The sequence below is a fragment of the Euleptes europaea genome, chromosome 9 (assembly GCF_029931775.1).
Source record: "Euleptes europaea isolate rEulEur1 chromosome 9, rEulEur1.hap1, whole genome shotgun sequence".
Taxonomy (NCBI): domain Eukaryota; kingdom Metazoa; phylum Chordata; class Lepidosauria; order Squamata; family Sphaerodactylidae; genus Euleptes; species Euleptes europaea.
In genome coordinates, this window is record NC_079320.1 from 67,402,682 (window position 1) to 67,419,381 (window position 16,700).

Genomic DNA, 16,700 nt, shown 5'->3' on the forward strand with positions numbered 1-16,700 from the left:
TCGCTCCCCCCCTGATCCGTGATAGGGGGAAACAACCCCCAGGTCACCAATGGCATGACCCGGCTTAGGGCCAAGGGGATGCGTTGGCTTGGCCAATAGCACAAGCAGGGTTTAGGAGCCTTCGCCCGGGACTCAAGCTCCTAGGTCCATGTTGGCGAACCTATGGCATGCGTGCCAAGTCCAGCACGCGGAGCCCTCTGTGGAGCCCTCTGAAGGGCTGGGCGGCGGGGGCTTTGAAGGGCTCCTGCAGGCAGCGCGGAGCAAGCCCCCCCCCCGGACTCCCCGCAGCCCAGCTGGGCGGCAGGGGCTTTGAAGGAAGCCGCCCCCCCTGGACTCCCCGCCGCCCAGCTGCAGGGGCTTTGAAGGGCTCCGAGCCCTTCAAAGCCCCCCCCCTTCCCTGGACTCCCCACGGCCCCTGTTGGCACTTTGCAATAAACAAGTGGGTTTTGGGTTGCAGTTTGGGCACTCGGTCTCTAAAAGGTTCACCATCACTGTCCTAGGTTTTCCTTTGCTACGATCTTAGCTACTCACATACATTACACTTCTGTTGTGGGGTGCTCCTTCGCTTCTTGGTGGGAAGGGAAAACTGGGTGGGAGTTTTTCCCCCCACCCCTCTTCCGAGCATCTGGCCACACTGAAAAGTTGCGGGGACTCCGCCTGAAGTGACTCCGGGGTCACGGTCCCCCGCTGCGCCCACGAACAAACCGAAACGGAGGCGCTTCTGCGCCCTTTGGAAAGGCCGCTCCGCCTTTGGGTTCGCATTCCCGCTTTGCCAGAAAGAGCAGATGGAGGCGACGAATTCCAATAGAGGCAAAAAGTATTTGGATTGGTGCATCGAGAGCTGTACCGTTTGAAACCAGAATGCTGGGGATTGCTGAACTGATTTTTATTATTGATATTTCTAGCGTGCGCCTCAAGTGTAGGTCTCATCTCAGTCCACTCACAATTATTAAACTTGGGCCACTTATTCATGGGAGGTTTTGCCTTGGGTTTGCTGCTCTCTAGACCAGGGGTCTCAAAACTGCGGCTCCAGAGCTGCATGCGGCTCTTTGGCCCGTTGAGTGCGGCTCTCCGAACTTGGTTCGGAGCCCCTGGTCTTGTGCCCGCTCGCGCCGGCAGCCAGGCTGCAGAGCCGGCGCGCCTGAGAGAGAGAGCGGGCGCGCTGTCTCTCCCCACCCCCTGCCGAGAATGGCCGGGTCCCCCTTTTCCTTTTCCTTAATGGTTGGGACGCTAAAGCCTCCCCTCCCCTCTAGCCGTGCGATTCCTGGGCGGGCGGCTCGGCGGTTCCTGGCTCCCCCCCCCCCCGCCTATCAACTGTTGGGCGGGGCGGGCTTCCTTTGGTAGACCTGGCCTCCAGCTGAGTCCCATTGGGAGGCCATGTCTACCCACTGGCTTTCTTGGCGGTAGATCTGGACTCCGAGGAGGGGAAAAAGTCCCCCTTCAGAGGCCAGGTCTACCAATTAGCTTCTATGGGCCTCCGGAGGCCAGGTCTACTGCCAAGAAAGCCAGTGGGTAGACCTGGCCGCCCAATGGGACTCAGCCGGAGGCCAGGTCTACCAATAGGCTTTTATGGCGGTAGACCAGGCCTCCAGACGAGGACTCCGGAAGGGGAAGGGGAAATGGCAGGGACTTACAATTTAATTTTTATCAATAAATAAGATCACTATTAAGTATGATATCAAGTTTTATTCTGTGTACCTATAGTTTAATTAAGACTTAAAACTTTAATTAAAGTTTATTAAGTTAATAAACAGTGTACCTACCTATATAGTTTAAGTTTAAGAAATTTGGCTCTCAAAAGAAATCTCAATCGTTGTATTGTTGATATTTGGCTCTTTTGACTAATGAGTTTGCCAACCCCTGCTCTAGACGCACATTTTCCCCATATGAATTCCCAAAACCCTGCATGGGGGCTTATTTTTGAGTTTTGAGAATTCGTATGGGGAACATGTGCATCTAGAGCAGTGGTTCCCAAAGTGGGCAATACCACCCCCTGGGGGGGCATGGGATTATCTAGGGGGGCACTAAGAGGCAAGAGGGCAGCAGGGGGGCGCTAGAGGTGGGCCACTTCAACTATGTTGTTGGATAGGGTAGGGGGCACTTTGTGGAACCAAGGGGGCAGTGGCCGGAAAAGTTTGGGAACTACTGATCTCTCTGTGTGTAAAGTGCCGTCAAGTCGCAGCCAACTTATGGTGACCCCTTTTGGGGGGTTTTCATGGCAAGAGACTAACAGAGGTGGTTTTCCAGTGCCTTCCTCTGCACAGCAACCCTGGTGTTCCTTGGTGGTCTCCCATCCAAATACTAACCAAGGCTAACCCTGCTTAGCTTCTGAGATCTGACGAGAACCACTGAACTAGAGAGTGGCAAATCCAAGGCAAAACCTTCCATGATAAGTGGCCTTAAAGATCTGCCACAAAGGGTGTGTGGTCTTTGGAAAGGCAAGGGAATGGGGGAGGGATGAATGTTCCTCGTTTCAGTCTTCCGTTGCTCTGCATTCTGAATTCTGGTTTCTGGGGAGAACGTCGAAGATATGCTCATGGATAAAACACTGCAAACAATGTTGTTTGTGTGTGATTTCTGCAGACCCACACAGGCGTCTTCACATATTAATAAACCACTGCTCAGTAAGAATCTTGATTCAGCCACGTCAAGATTGCTTTGTTGCCGTGTGTTACCAAAGCCCACACCTGCCTGGAAGGCAGGGAGGAAACATAAATGACCCCAAGGATCTGAGAGCTAAACTAAACTACACAAAGATAAGAAATAAAAACAAAACGTTATGGAATTAATTTCACATATATTGCTTTCGCAATGGAAACAAGACTAGGAAGATTGGAACTCCAAAAGCCAGGAAGAAATTTTGGTTGAGGAGAATTTTAGAATTATCCCTAGAATGGAGATTGCTGTATCTCCAGAACATAGACGGGGAAGAGTTGTGTGTAGGGGTCTAAACACATTGTTTTGAATTCAGACTAGGTTTTTTGGGCCGGGGTGGGGCGGAATCTCCACTTGCAGTGTACGATATTCTCTCCTAAAATACCCCCTGGAATCCTGTTCCTGGACTCCCCTGTCCCCCAACACTAGATTTTCAGAGGAGCATTTTGGGCTTCCTTGGGGAAGAAGCGAGAAAGTCATGCTCCACAGCTGAAATCCTCGTACCCACAGAGATGGTAGTCTGGACCCAAGACATTTACTCAGAATATAAATTCAATTGGATTTAAATCCAGACTGAACTCTTAGTCCCAAACTAGGGTTACATGCTCTCATAAATGAAATGATATGCCTAACCATTCTCTTCTCAGCTCACGTGAAAAGAAGAGCACAATGGTGTTGTGGACATTAATAATTAAAACCACCACAAAGGCATTAAAGATGTTTCCACACTAGTCAAATGTAGCAAAATTATATCAATTGTGCACACTGTTATAATAGGGGTTCCAGAGGATGTGTGTCATCAATCTGCTGTGTTTCCGTTCTTTCCTCATAAGGGTACAGTTTGTTTCTAAACACTGATTTTTTTTTTACTTTTTTTCTTTTGTTCAGAATAGAAGCATAATCTCTGTGGTGTGTGAATGGTCTCTGTGCTACTATTTTGCCATGTTTTCAGTGTATTGGAAAGCATAGTTCTGGTTGCCAACCTCCAAACTGCTTGCCGCAAATGTCTTTTAAAAAAAGATTGTGAAATGGGAACTAATATACAATTATGCCATTGTGAAATGGTGCCACAGCCATTTCTGTTTCCACCCTAAGGCAATATTCTTGGTGTCTTGACATAACAGTGCTAATCTGCTCAAGAAAAAGGGGAAGATGCATACTTCTGCTGATTCAGTAAACAGAGGGGAGGTGGATTCATGATCATAACAAGGTGGGAAAATCCAGCAGGCGGAATACCCCCCTATGTGCAACCCTCCATTGCAATTCCACATACTGCTGCAGGAACAGCAACAACTTAATTGCAGAGAATTGCCCCCCTGTTTCACAAGGTTTAGTATGGGTTTCCAAAGCATGTGGCTGGCCGCTGGTGAAAGTGGACTGCTGTATTTTGTCTAATCCAGCAGGCCTTTCCTTCTTAATGTTCTTTTGACAGTGTGCTTCTAGCATGGGCAGACAGCTATTTCTTATTATACCTGTTAAAGCCTGTTTCATGCTGCAATCTTCTGAAACACCTGTGTGCTTCAATAAGAAAGTCTTTTATGCCCATCCCTCTGATGCTTCGGAAAGATCAGCAGCAGTTCAAGGCTGACATTTTTGCTATTCAGAATCTCATCTTCTCTCCGTTGCTAGTGCTTGTCTGTTCACCTTTTGGCATCTGTTTTGATAGCCATCTAGATGGAGTGTGTACCAAGAGGTTTATTCTAACGGGCACATTTTGAGCAGTGTCAAAATGATTTGCGCAATGTGAAATAGTTTTTTTGTGCAGTTGGGCACATGGGATTTAATAAACAGCTAGGTTGTTCCTTAAAAAGAGATAAATGAGAACAAGATAAAAAGAAATAGAAAAAGAAGATGTATTGTGTTTAAATCTTCATAACTAATAGACTATTATGGGACTAATTACCTGTCTAGTCAAATATATTCATTGATTCATACTGAACTCTACTTAACAGTATATGTAAGTATAACCGTTAAACAGTGATACAAAACAAACACAGACAAGAAGATTACATGATTGTTGTACTTATTGTACTTATTTGTACAATTGGTACTTATTTGTACAATTGTACTTATTTATTAAAATATTTCTACCACGTGACCCAACATACAAAATTCAATAAAACTCCAAATTTATTTATTTACTGTGTTTATAGTCAGCCTTTTTCACTGAGTCTCAAAGCAGATTACACACTGTAAGTCAACAACAGTCCATACAAAGAGACATCTAAGCACAGTGTAAGTTGAAATAACCAATATGAGGGGACCTCTAATGAGCAATGTACTAGGATTAGAATGGATTACTGAAATGGGAATGAGCACAGCATATTGGCGTGATAAGGGATCCCAGAAGGAATAACGTTTGATCCAAAGCAATGACAACAGACTTTGGAATCTCCTCTTTGTGTAAAGAGGGATTTGTTGTTACTCAAGAGCTGTTCTGGTATCTGTATAATTGTTCTTGTTCCGGTAGGAGGGGGGAACTAAAAAAAATACAATAAAACCTTCCTTTGAAAATAAAATAGTATAGATTTTTGTCAGATACCAGTGGTAAGTCTTTAGTTATGTATTTGTATGGAAGACACAAAATGGTGGCCCTGATCAGTGAATTTATTTCTATATGGAGATAAATTGGCCTTGATGTTGAAGGACGGCACACAAGATATAATGAAGAAAATGTTGTTACATCAGTAGAAAATAATGCAGCGCCAACAGGGTGATATGTGCAGCAAACTGATAATGCACCCTATTTGCAATATCCACAGTCCTTTTCCCTTTATAAAGCACCTTCCTGAACTAGCATATTAAAGAAAATAAACCCCTCCTCCCCTTTATGTATCATGGTGATCTGTCTCACATTATACCAAGCGCTGTCAACGTTTCTTTTGTTTCTAGATAGTCAGAATGTCAGGATCTGGGACTGGGCAAGGCGAATAGCATTGTTTTGAAAGCCTCTGGGGCAATCTATCCAAAAACTCTCCCCATCAGGTACTGTCCTCAGCCCTTGAAGGACATTCTTCTTCCTGCTCAGCCCTTCAGTAGCACATAGCCCTTGCTGCAAAGCGAGTTCTCTCTCTTCCAGCAGGCAGCTTTGCAAAGCACAAACCAGACCCCCAACTCTCCAGCTGTTGTTGGGTTTTCCCCCCCTGTTGATCTTAAAATCAATTCTAAAAGTAGCTGCCCTACGGAACAGATCTCTGTTGCCATACTACAATTCTCAGGGGTCCTGGGTTTTTCTTCCTATTTGCCACTACCAGTTTCATCCCCCCGTAATGGAGAGCCAACCCTCGAAGAAGTTTCCTATCGCACGATTCGACTTCTGTACGGTGCCATTTGACACAGGCTCTTAAGGAAGAAACGGTAGAAGGAGGCAAGACAGACTGCACAGCTTTGCAGACAGAAGTAAGTAGGCCAGGCGACACCAGGCCTCCAAACTGAAGGGCAGGCAGGTTATATATGCCTATTATTAAGTTTGAGCCCTCTGTCTTGTTCCAGACGGTGTTGTCAGTACTACACAGGTTCCTTATTATAGGCAATAACTGTGCCATTTTGGGATCAGCCATTTTGTGAAGAGCGTCCATTGCCTCCTATAAGGTTGCCAACCCCCAGGTACTGGGAAGTAAGGCTGATGTGCCTGGTTGTCTTATAGAGTCCAATGAGGACAACTAGGAGGAGGTTAAAGAAAGCAACAGTTCTTTATTTAGCTAAACACAGACCTGGGGTGAAATAACCAAAGATAAGGTGCAAGGTTACTCACCAGAGAACAAAGGAAGCTCAGAAATATTTATGCATTCGTATGGGGCAGGCCCATGGCTGCTGACAAGCAGATTGATACACAAAAGCACCCATGCACATTAGGTGTCCACTTCACTCTAATAAGAATAGCCTATAGATATTGCCCAAAGGCGTCTCTAAGCAAGTTTTAGGTCTTGTGATCTTAGTATCTAGAAACCACATTCCTAAAGATGAAGGTAATTCAAAGACACTGTTTTCTCTACTGGTGAAAGGCCGTACCAGGCAAGCAATGTAATCTGTTGGCCTCTTATAGTTGTGGATGCCAACGTTACCAGAGCTTCCATGTGTGTGCGTATGAATACACAGTGTTCTAAACCAGCCCTTATATCTGGGCATTACAAGGCAAAAGACACAGCACAAGGCTCCAGTTGCAGCACAGGGGTTTGTTTTGTTTTGTTGCCAACCTCCAGGTACTAGCTGGAGATGACCTGCTATTACAACTGCGCTCCAGCCGATAGAGATCAGTTCACTTGGAGAGAATGGCGGCTTTGGCAGTTGGACTCTATGGCAGTTGGACTCTAAGTCCCTCCCCTCTCCAAACCCCGCCTTCTTCAGGCTTCGCCCCCAAAACCTCCCGCCAGTTGTGAAGAGGGACCTGGCAACCCTAGCCTCCTAGTATACCATAAAAGTAAGCTGAAACTGAAGTTTCAACAGATTTTACAGAGATAGCAACCATTTTGTCACTGAGGGCAAATCCTAGTCACCTTTGTTAAAATGGGGTCCCTCAGCCCCTCAGTTATACTTTGGGAGGGGCAGGAATCAGCATGCAGGGAAAGGAAAGTTCTCACACCACGTAATTATGGGGAATGCCCTTATTCCGCCACTCTTCAAGGTGCCTTCATTTTTTCTTTCCCCTCTTTCTTTCCTCATTTCCCCAACCGTCTTCTTTCCAGCTTTCTCTGCTAACAGTCCCTTCTGCCAGCCTGCCTTTCTCTGGTCTCATTTTCCCTTCCTTCTTTCCTTTTTCTTCTGGCTACAAAAAGTTATGGAGGGTTGCCAACCTCCAGGTACTAGCTGGAGGTCTCCTGCTATTACAACTGATCTCCAGCCGATAGGGATCAGTTCGCCTGGAGAAAACGGCCGCTTTGGCAATTGGACTCTATGGCATTGAAGTCTCTCCCCGAACCGTGCCCTCCTCGGGCTCCGCCCCCAAAACCTCCCGCCGGTGGCAAAGAGGGACCTGGCAACCCTAGCTGGGTGCCAGCTTCTTTTACAGTAGGAAAAGAAACGCTGAATAAACTCTGGCTCCTCCCTCCAATGCCCTTGCTTTTTGCAGCGGCACTTCTGGCAGTCTGCAGTTCTACACAAGCAAACACATTAAACAAAGTCCAGGACTGCTTGGACATAACAGGACAGTCCCCCAGCTCCCTTTGCCTAAACTGATGCGGATCAGCTAACCGTGGGGCAAAGATGATAATGGAGAAGGTATATTTGCTGCTTTGGCAGAAAGCAGCTTCATTTAAGCAAATGCAGAATAAAAAGGAGAGAAGGAGCCAGGGCTGAAAAGAAATTAAACACAACCCAACTTTGCTTTATACTGGGGAAGATCAGTTAGTCAGCAACGTACAAGATTATTGCAGGAGATAGCCTTTTCATTATGAGAAGAGAGAGGTGTACACACACACACAAAGCCATTTGGCTGCCCGAGCAGTCTAATAGCAGACATATTTTCTCTTTCCACAAGAAAGACTGACTAATGTTCTGCAGCTACATTAAGATTTTATCACTTCTTAAAGCTTTAGTGGTTTTTCTCTCCAATTTTCCTTCTTACATAACGCACACATGCTGGGCCAAGGAGGGGTGTTTTCTTCTTCTCAAGGCAGCCCATGTGCCATTTTCATTTCATTATTTATTTAATGTCTCTCCTCTCTTTCCAAGTGCATTTGGGGTAGCTTTTGTACACTTCGAAAGCTTAGGTTTTATGTGTTTTAAAGCATCAGCAGGGGAAAATGTGCTGTAATGTTGTAAGAACATAAAAATGCCCTCCCCTAATTTTTCCCATCCTTTATCCAAGGAGTTCAGGGTGACACGCATGGATCCTTTCTAGGGTTGCCAACTGGGTTGGGAAATTCCTGGAGATTTGGGGGTGGAGCCTGAGGAGGACAGGGACCTCAGTGGCGTAGAATGCCATAGTGCCTACCCTGCAAAAGCAACCCTTTTCTCCAGGGGAACTGATCTCTGTAGTCTGGAAATCAGTTGTAATTCCAAGGGATCTCCAGGCCCAACCTGGAGGTTGGCAACCCTAATCCTTTCCCAGCCTCATTTTATCCCCATAACCCCTCTCTGAGGGTAAGCTAGGTTGAGGGACTGATCCATCTGATTAATGTTTTAACCCTATAAATAATGCCAACAATGTTGTGGTGCAGTAGCTTGGAAAGCACCGACATTAGGTACAAATACAGAATTTTCCAGCAATCTGGTGTCAGAGTTTGGATTAGGAGCCTAGCGGGTGAGGCATTTGGTCTCCGTTTCATGTGGTCCCCAGTGGTGCTAGGGAAACAGAGAACTACAAGTAGTGTGAGTCAAAAACACTTTCACTTTAACCTAGAATCTTCTGGGTGCTGGGAATCCGCTGATACAAGAGAGCCAATCCCCTGCTACTGCCTGCTATAAAACACTTGATCTATTTATTATTATTTACAGCTTTTGCCAAAACAGCTATAAAACGCTTAGATTTGCTACATTCCCACTCCCTAGGCAACCCACTGGTCATGGAGGCTACCAGGTTATTCTTCCCACAGTGCTTAGAGGGCCTAACCTTTGTATACATAGTGTGGGAGGGGAGGATTCAGAGGTGGTCTGGTAGCTATTAAATAAATACTATTAGTCTTTACGGACTTAAGGGATACACAGCTTCCCATCTTCCCCAAAGTTTCCCCTCTCCTTAAATGAGTATATCACGTGATAGCTGACCTGAGGAAGGATTATAGCACACGTTAAGGTTGGTTGTACATTTTAAAAAATTGGTGGAGTTGCATGCGATCTCAAAATCTGTAGTAAAATGCAGAAGAGGTTAAAAACAGTTTAGGCCAAAAATGGACTCTTAACACGATGAAAACTGCAGAGAGAATGTATTTGAGGAAGAACTTGCTTCCTGCCAGAAGACATCAAGCCAACCTTAAAAGCATTCTCTCTCCAGATAACTTCATTTGCTCATTCTCTCTATGCCATAATCATTTCCATATATAAGTGCCTTCCTTTGTTATGAAAAAGTCCCAGAATCTAATCTTAACATAACCAGAACAAAGAAAAAAAGCAAATCTTCTTATGTGCAGATATGGAAAAAACCTTATAACTCTTAGCAAAAGGTGGGAGGAAGCAAAAATGGTGCTTCAGAAAGGCCATTGGTGTTGGTGGGGCTATAGTGTGGTTTTATCCTTGGTTAATTCCTCTAAACTAAAACATATAATAGGGATGGGTGAACCCTGATAATTCAACGCAAGGAAAATTCTGTTAAAACTGGAATCTTCACCACTGGCGGGAGGTTTTTGAGGCGGAGCCTGGGGAGGGCGGGGTTTGGGGAGGGGAGGGCCTTCAATGCCATAGAGTCCAATTGCCAAAGCGGCCATTTTCTCCAGCTGAACTGATCTCTATTGACTGGAGATCAGTTGTAATAGCGGGAGATCTCCAGCTAACACCTGGAGGTTGGCAACCCTACTCATAGTGAGGCCCAAAGACATGGTGATATATCAACGGAAATATATTTTATTATTCTGGTAATGAAATGGTTTTGAGTTGTATATCAACACTGGATTAACTCATATCAGCCGTTTTACAGTTTACCTCAAACAACAGTATGGCGAGGCAAAAGCATTCCCACCTTTTATTCCTAAGTCGAAAACAGGAGCAAGAAGACCACCCCAGCCCGCCTTCGAAGAAGTGAGGGCGGGGTGGATTTTGGCTGCAGTCGCGAGAAGAGAGCAAAGCGCTGTGCATCGTCAGGCTGACGTGCGATGAGCGTGGAGCCAAGGGAAGGGATATTATGGACTGGGTCGCGTAGACCCTCCCTCTTTGGAAGGCGAGCAAAGGAGACACCCACCCTCCCTCCCTCAATTTCAGAGTAGGCACAAGCTGGTTGCCCGTCTGGGGGCCGGGTAGGAATTTTTGCCTCCCCCGGTGCAATTGGCAACTAGCCGGGGTTTTTTTTCCACCTACCCTACTCTGAAAATGATAGGTAGTATGCGGGAGCAGTGCGGGAAAATGTGGTTTCATGATTATGGTACAACTCCGGTGAGCACCCTGAGGCATCAATTGGAAAGATGAAGGAGTAACCCTCAGACCAGGACTGGGGCCTCAGTGCCTGGCAGGGACCTTGGACAGGAACTCCTTCAGGGGTGCCGCTATCCTTTACCTATAGACCTCGCGGCTAGGGTGGATTGGACGTGGCACACCTCCCTCGAGCACTAAAAAGGAAGGCAAGGAAGAGCAAGAGCCGTACCACATGTGACGGCTCAGAGCTCAGAGCCAGGGTGGGTCTCACCCTAAGAATGGGGATGCAAAAACAAGAGGAGGCCTGACTCTTCTGCATCCCAGCAATGGCCCGCACTGCAGTCAGTTATGGGGGATGTTTTGGTTGTGTGCGCTGCAGATCCCTCTTGAACAATAAAAATAAAGTTGGCCCTTTTATTATCCCAGCTCTGGTGTCAGCTCTCGTTATTACGCATCCGCGGACAAAGAGTATAAATTTAACAATCACAATCCAGATTACTCGGAGCAGCAAGCCCTACCACACACCACAGCATAAAACAAAGTCTTTGAGATCAACCACCTTTTTGAATTTCTGCCTGGCTTCACTGATTTTTCTCCCAAAATTATTCTTCATGTAATTACTGAAAATCTTCTTTGTACTGACAGACTTATAATACTGAAAATCTTCTTTGTGCTGACAGACTTATAATAGTCTGTCAATCTCCTTTCTATCCCCCATCTCTTATAAAAGATCTGGAGTGAAGGAATGCTTCAGATGTTCACTTAACATCTTATGTGCGCATGACCTTTTTGTGTGCTTGTGCTTCAGAACACTCATGCCTTCCGCAGTAAGCTTCCCATATATTCATATTTTAAAATCATTAACCTCCTCACACAGTCTACAATTCTGGGCTGCTCTCCCTGCTCCTGAAACTATTGTCTTCTATTTTGAGAAAACCCAGAGCCAGCTATTTTGATAAATTATGCGAGTTAGATAATGCTACATGTAATAAGTGTAAAACTTAGAACAGAAGTTGATATACTGAGGGGAACAGGCAAATTGTGAGGAGCTAAAAGATGTGGAATAAAGGAAGCCACAGCCCTCAGTTTGCAAGATCTGAGCGAATCTGTCAAAGCTAGGACATTTTGGAGGACACAGATTCATAGAGTTGCCATGAGTCGGAAGTGACTTGATGCCACTTAACACACACAAAAGATGTGGATCCTGCAACTGAACTGCATGTTATGTTTTTCTTGGGTATGTCCCCGGGTCAGATCACACACATGTTCTGCAAGCTCCTTGTTCTTCCCAGGCATGTGGGGAGGCTTGATTTGGATTGAGACCATAGGGAGAAAGGGCCTAGATTTTCCCTCTGTGCCATTTCCCAACCTCAAATGACTCTGAGGAGCCCGATGGAGGCTACATGTCAGTTTCCCCAAGAAAATAATGGTTCCCTAAGGCCCCGTCGCACAGAGTGGTAAGCTGCAGTTCTGCAGTCCAAGCTCTGCTCACGACCTGAGTTCGATCCCAACGGAAGTTGGTTTCAGATAGCCAGTTCAAGGAGGTTGACTCAGCCTTCCATCCTTCCGAGGTCGGTAAAATGAGTCCCCAGCTTGCTGGGGGTAAAGGGAAGATGACTGGGGAAGGCACTGGCAAACCACCCCGCAAACAAAGTCTGCCTAGGAAACATCGGGATGTGACGTAACCCCATGGGTCAGGAATGACCCGGTGCTTGCACAGGGGACCTTTGCCTTTACTTTTTAAGGCTGTTTAAGACGTGTGAAATAATTGAAGGGGGAGGTGTGCTGCAAACCCTTTCCCCCTGCAGGCATTGGTCTTGTGAAGGGCCATTGAAGGAGAGGTAGCATACTATGTAGTTTGGCCAGGATGGTCTGTACGCCAACTTTCTGCTGACAAACTTAACCCAAGTGGCCTGCTAAATGTAGTTATTTTACATGAGACGTGCAAGCAGGATGAGAAAACAATAACTTTTTATTCACAACTAAGGATCGAGAAATAAGGATATTCTGTAAAGAGGCTTAAAGCTATTTACAAGTAACATACAGCTTTTGTTGGCTCATTAAGGTATAGTGTTTCAGTTATCAACTCCTGGGTGCACAGAACACTTATCTGTCAAGCTTTTACTCTTGAAAAATTATTGTATACACCAGACAGACTCTGAGACATCCAAAGACTCCTGAGACAGGTTCTCTCCCATCTAACACTCTGGAGACACAAACCCTATCTCAGGGGTGGGGAACCCTTTCTCCCCTCAAGGGCCATCTGGATATTTATAACATCATTTGCGGGCCATACAAAATTATCAACTTAAAAATTAGCCTACCAAGCCCCAAGCAGGCAGCTGCCCCAGATGGCACCCCCCCCCCACCGGTGTGGGCAATTAGGCAGGCTTCCAACCAGTGGCACACTCGCCCACCTGGTGGCACGGGATGGTCTGTTGCACCAGCCAGGCGTAGCCGTCCACCTGCTTTGCATGGTCGGGGTGGGATTCTACAGCCGGCTCCTGCTACCTCCCCCTGCAGGGATGAAATGAGGACACACTGGCTAAGAACTCGCCCCCGCGCATTCTGGCCCTGCCCCCTTTAACCCCTCCATCGTCGCCACTTCCGCCCCCAGCCCTCTTGTAGTAGAGGGAATACGTTTCTCCACGGCCCGGGTGGGAATGGGTTAACACAGTTTCTTGGGCGGTCCTAGCAGCTCCATAGCTAACGATTCTTCTGCAAGGGGGAAAAAAGGTTCCTTTTCTCGGCAAAACAAACTCACATCCGCCTTGAATAGAGGCTATTCCTGTCTGTGGGAGAGGGCGGATCACCAGTCTTAGATCCTTCTGAGCTAGAGATCTGCCAGGACCCACAAAGGGCCAGACCAAATGATTTCGTGGGCCTTAAACAGCCTCCGGGCCTGACGTTCCCCACCCCTGCCCTATCTGATCTGAGCTGACAGTGCAGCATCTTTTTCTCTGTCACCCCCCTCCCATCTGGCTTCCCTAGTCATCCATGCACCGTGTTACTGTATTAAAACTGTGGCAATTATTTTGTGGCTGCTTCTTCCTCCTGTAGCAGCCATTTTGTGGCAGCCGTTTTGTTGCTGCACCCACCGTGCCAGGTCAGAATTCCAAACGCGCCCACAGGCCCCAAAAGGTTGGGGACCCCTGTTCTAGACAATGACTTTGAACATGGCTGACGCAAAGCCTCTCCCCCCAGGGAAATCCCTTTGTTTATTTCCCCCCTGCTGAGTCTGCAGATGCTCTTCCATGGGAATCAAATATAAAAGGGCTTCATTATATTTTGTGGCACGTACTTACGGCTTAAAGTTCTGGTGAGCTCTGCTCAGCCGCCGCAGCACTGAGGAACGTTTCAGCAGCTTCAGCATCTGTAGGCATAATACAAGTCAAGATCTTTCCTTTTGAAGTTCTGACCCCTGTTCTGTGAACAGGTCACAGTTGAAATCATACTTCATCTGTGTTCAGCTTTCTTCACTTATAGAAGCTAATTGCATAAACACAGTTTGAGCTGGAACCTGCAGGCCTCAACAGCTTCTGTGATCTGCTAAGTCCATTTTGGAGGTGGCGGTGATTACAGAAAGCCACGGAAAGTAGCATGTCTTTCATTCTCAGCTAATTTGTGCTTGGAGAACTATTATCCAGGCAGTTACTTACCCATAATGCAAATGCTTACATATCAGAAACGTTCAACGTTCTTCATAAAAACATTAGAGAGTGAAGCAACTACATCACCTAGCACAACAGTAACAAGCCAGTCCTTGATGGGATTAAGCAGACACGGTAAGTAGTTAGGCACTAGGATTGCCAACCTCCAGGTACTATAAAACACAATTGTGACAATATTTCATATGCTATATTCAATATACAAAAAGAAACAGATGTTAAATCTGCTGTGTTCAATATTCACACCAGAACCATAACAACAAAAATAAGTGAAGAAGTGAGCTGTGGCTCACGAAAGTTCATACACTGCCAGAAAATATTTTTGTTAGTCTTTAAGGTGCTACTGACCCTAGAAGCTAAGGTGCTACTAACCCTAGAACTGACCCTAGAAGCTAAAATGACTAAACTGAGGCTGTCGTATTTTGGTCGTGTCATGAGACGACAAGAGTCACTGGAAAAGACCATCATGATAGGAAAAGTTGAGGGCAGCAGGAAAAGAGGAAGACCCAACAAGAGATGGATTGACTCAATAAAGGAAGCCACAGCCTTCGATTTGCAAGATCTGAACAAGGCTGTCAAAGATAGGACGTTTTGGAGGACTTTCATTCATAGGGTCGCCATGAGTCGGAAGCGACTTGACGGCACTTAACACACACACAAGGTGTTACTGGACTCTTGCTCTTTTCTACTACAACAAAAATAAACAAATTCTTATGTATCCAAAATCCCAACAATTTATATAAAAATCCACAGTGAAATGATTTTTTGTTACAAATATGGACGCAGGTGAATTTGTGAATTTATACAGTACAGTAGATGAAATTGGAGCTTATATGCTGGCTTTTGTTGTTAATTTAGTTAATTCAGCATAGGTAATTTTGTTTTTTGCTAACCTCCAAGTACTAGCTGGAGACCTCCTGCTATTACAACTGATCTCCAGCAGATAGAGATCAGTTCACCTGGAGAAAATGGCCACTTTGGCCATTGGGCTCTCTAAGGCATTGAAGTCCCTCTCCTCCCCAAACTCCACCCCAAAAACCTCCCGCCGGTGGCAAAGAGGTACCTGGCAACCCGCCCAATTTATTACTTATCAAGATCTTTTAAAATGGGAAGGTACAAGATGCTCACTTAAAGAATATGCTGAAGTCAAGGATCTTTTAACTTGGTTTCAATATTATCAAATATTGTCAGTTTTTCACCAAGATCAAAAAATGGGATTCTCTAAAAACAAATCAACCTTTCAAAAACTTATTTTGGATACAGATGACCATTTAATATCTAAAATATATAAGCTATTGCTGAAACTTTATTGTGAGCAAGAACGAATTAAAACTACTATGATTAGTTGGGCACAGATGCCGGGTCATGATATGTTACATAAATGGGAAAGACTTTGGACTCGAGATATGAAATCTATACTTTCCCAGTCATTAAGAGAGAACATTTATAAAATGATGTATCGTTGGTATTTAACACCGAAAAAACTGGCAACGACCTATAATTCAATGTCGCCAAAATGTTGGAAATGTAATAAGGAAATAGGTTCATTTCATCATATGTGGTGGACATGTGAAAAAGCTAAAAAAAATTGGGATATAATCTATACTGAAATCAGATTAATTTTACAAAACAATGTTCCAAAAGCACCTGAAATGATGTTATTGAGTATGGTACCGGATACAATACTGACTCAAAGAACATTTTTAATATATGCCACCGTGGCAGCAAGATTGATATATGCAGCTAAATGGAAAATGGCGGAGGTACCAGGTAAGAAAGACTGGATACAAAAGATGTTGGAATTGATGGAAATGGCGAAACTTACAGCTTTAATAAATCAAAAAGACAATATGCAATTTTTGGAGGAATGGGGGGCGTGGAAAAATTACTGTGAAAATGAATTTCAAGTGGGAATGTTTAAAGGATACCAGTTGAACTAATCTCTTTTTATATGTATAAATGTTTTGTTCTGTTAAGCAAGTAAATTTATATTGATGAAATAAGTCTTCTCCAAATAGACATAATTAAAATAGGCTAAGTACTGAAGATATCTGAATAGTGTAAAGATTATATGAAATATTAACATTCTACTATATATTATATAATGGGATTAGTATCTGTTGGCAAAAGACTAATGAAATTATTACTGGATGGAAGGGGGAGAGGGGAGGTCAATTGTTGTCGAAATCAAATTTACAGTATATTATCAACAATGATATTTGTTTTTCTGTTAAATGTGAATGGCATCTTTAAATTGTTGAAATGATGGATTAAGATGTTTGAGAAAACAATAAAAAAAATTTTTTTAAAAAAAGAGGTACCTGGCAACTTTATTAGGCACTGGGAAACTGCGAACTGCACTGCATCAACAATGTT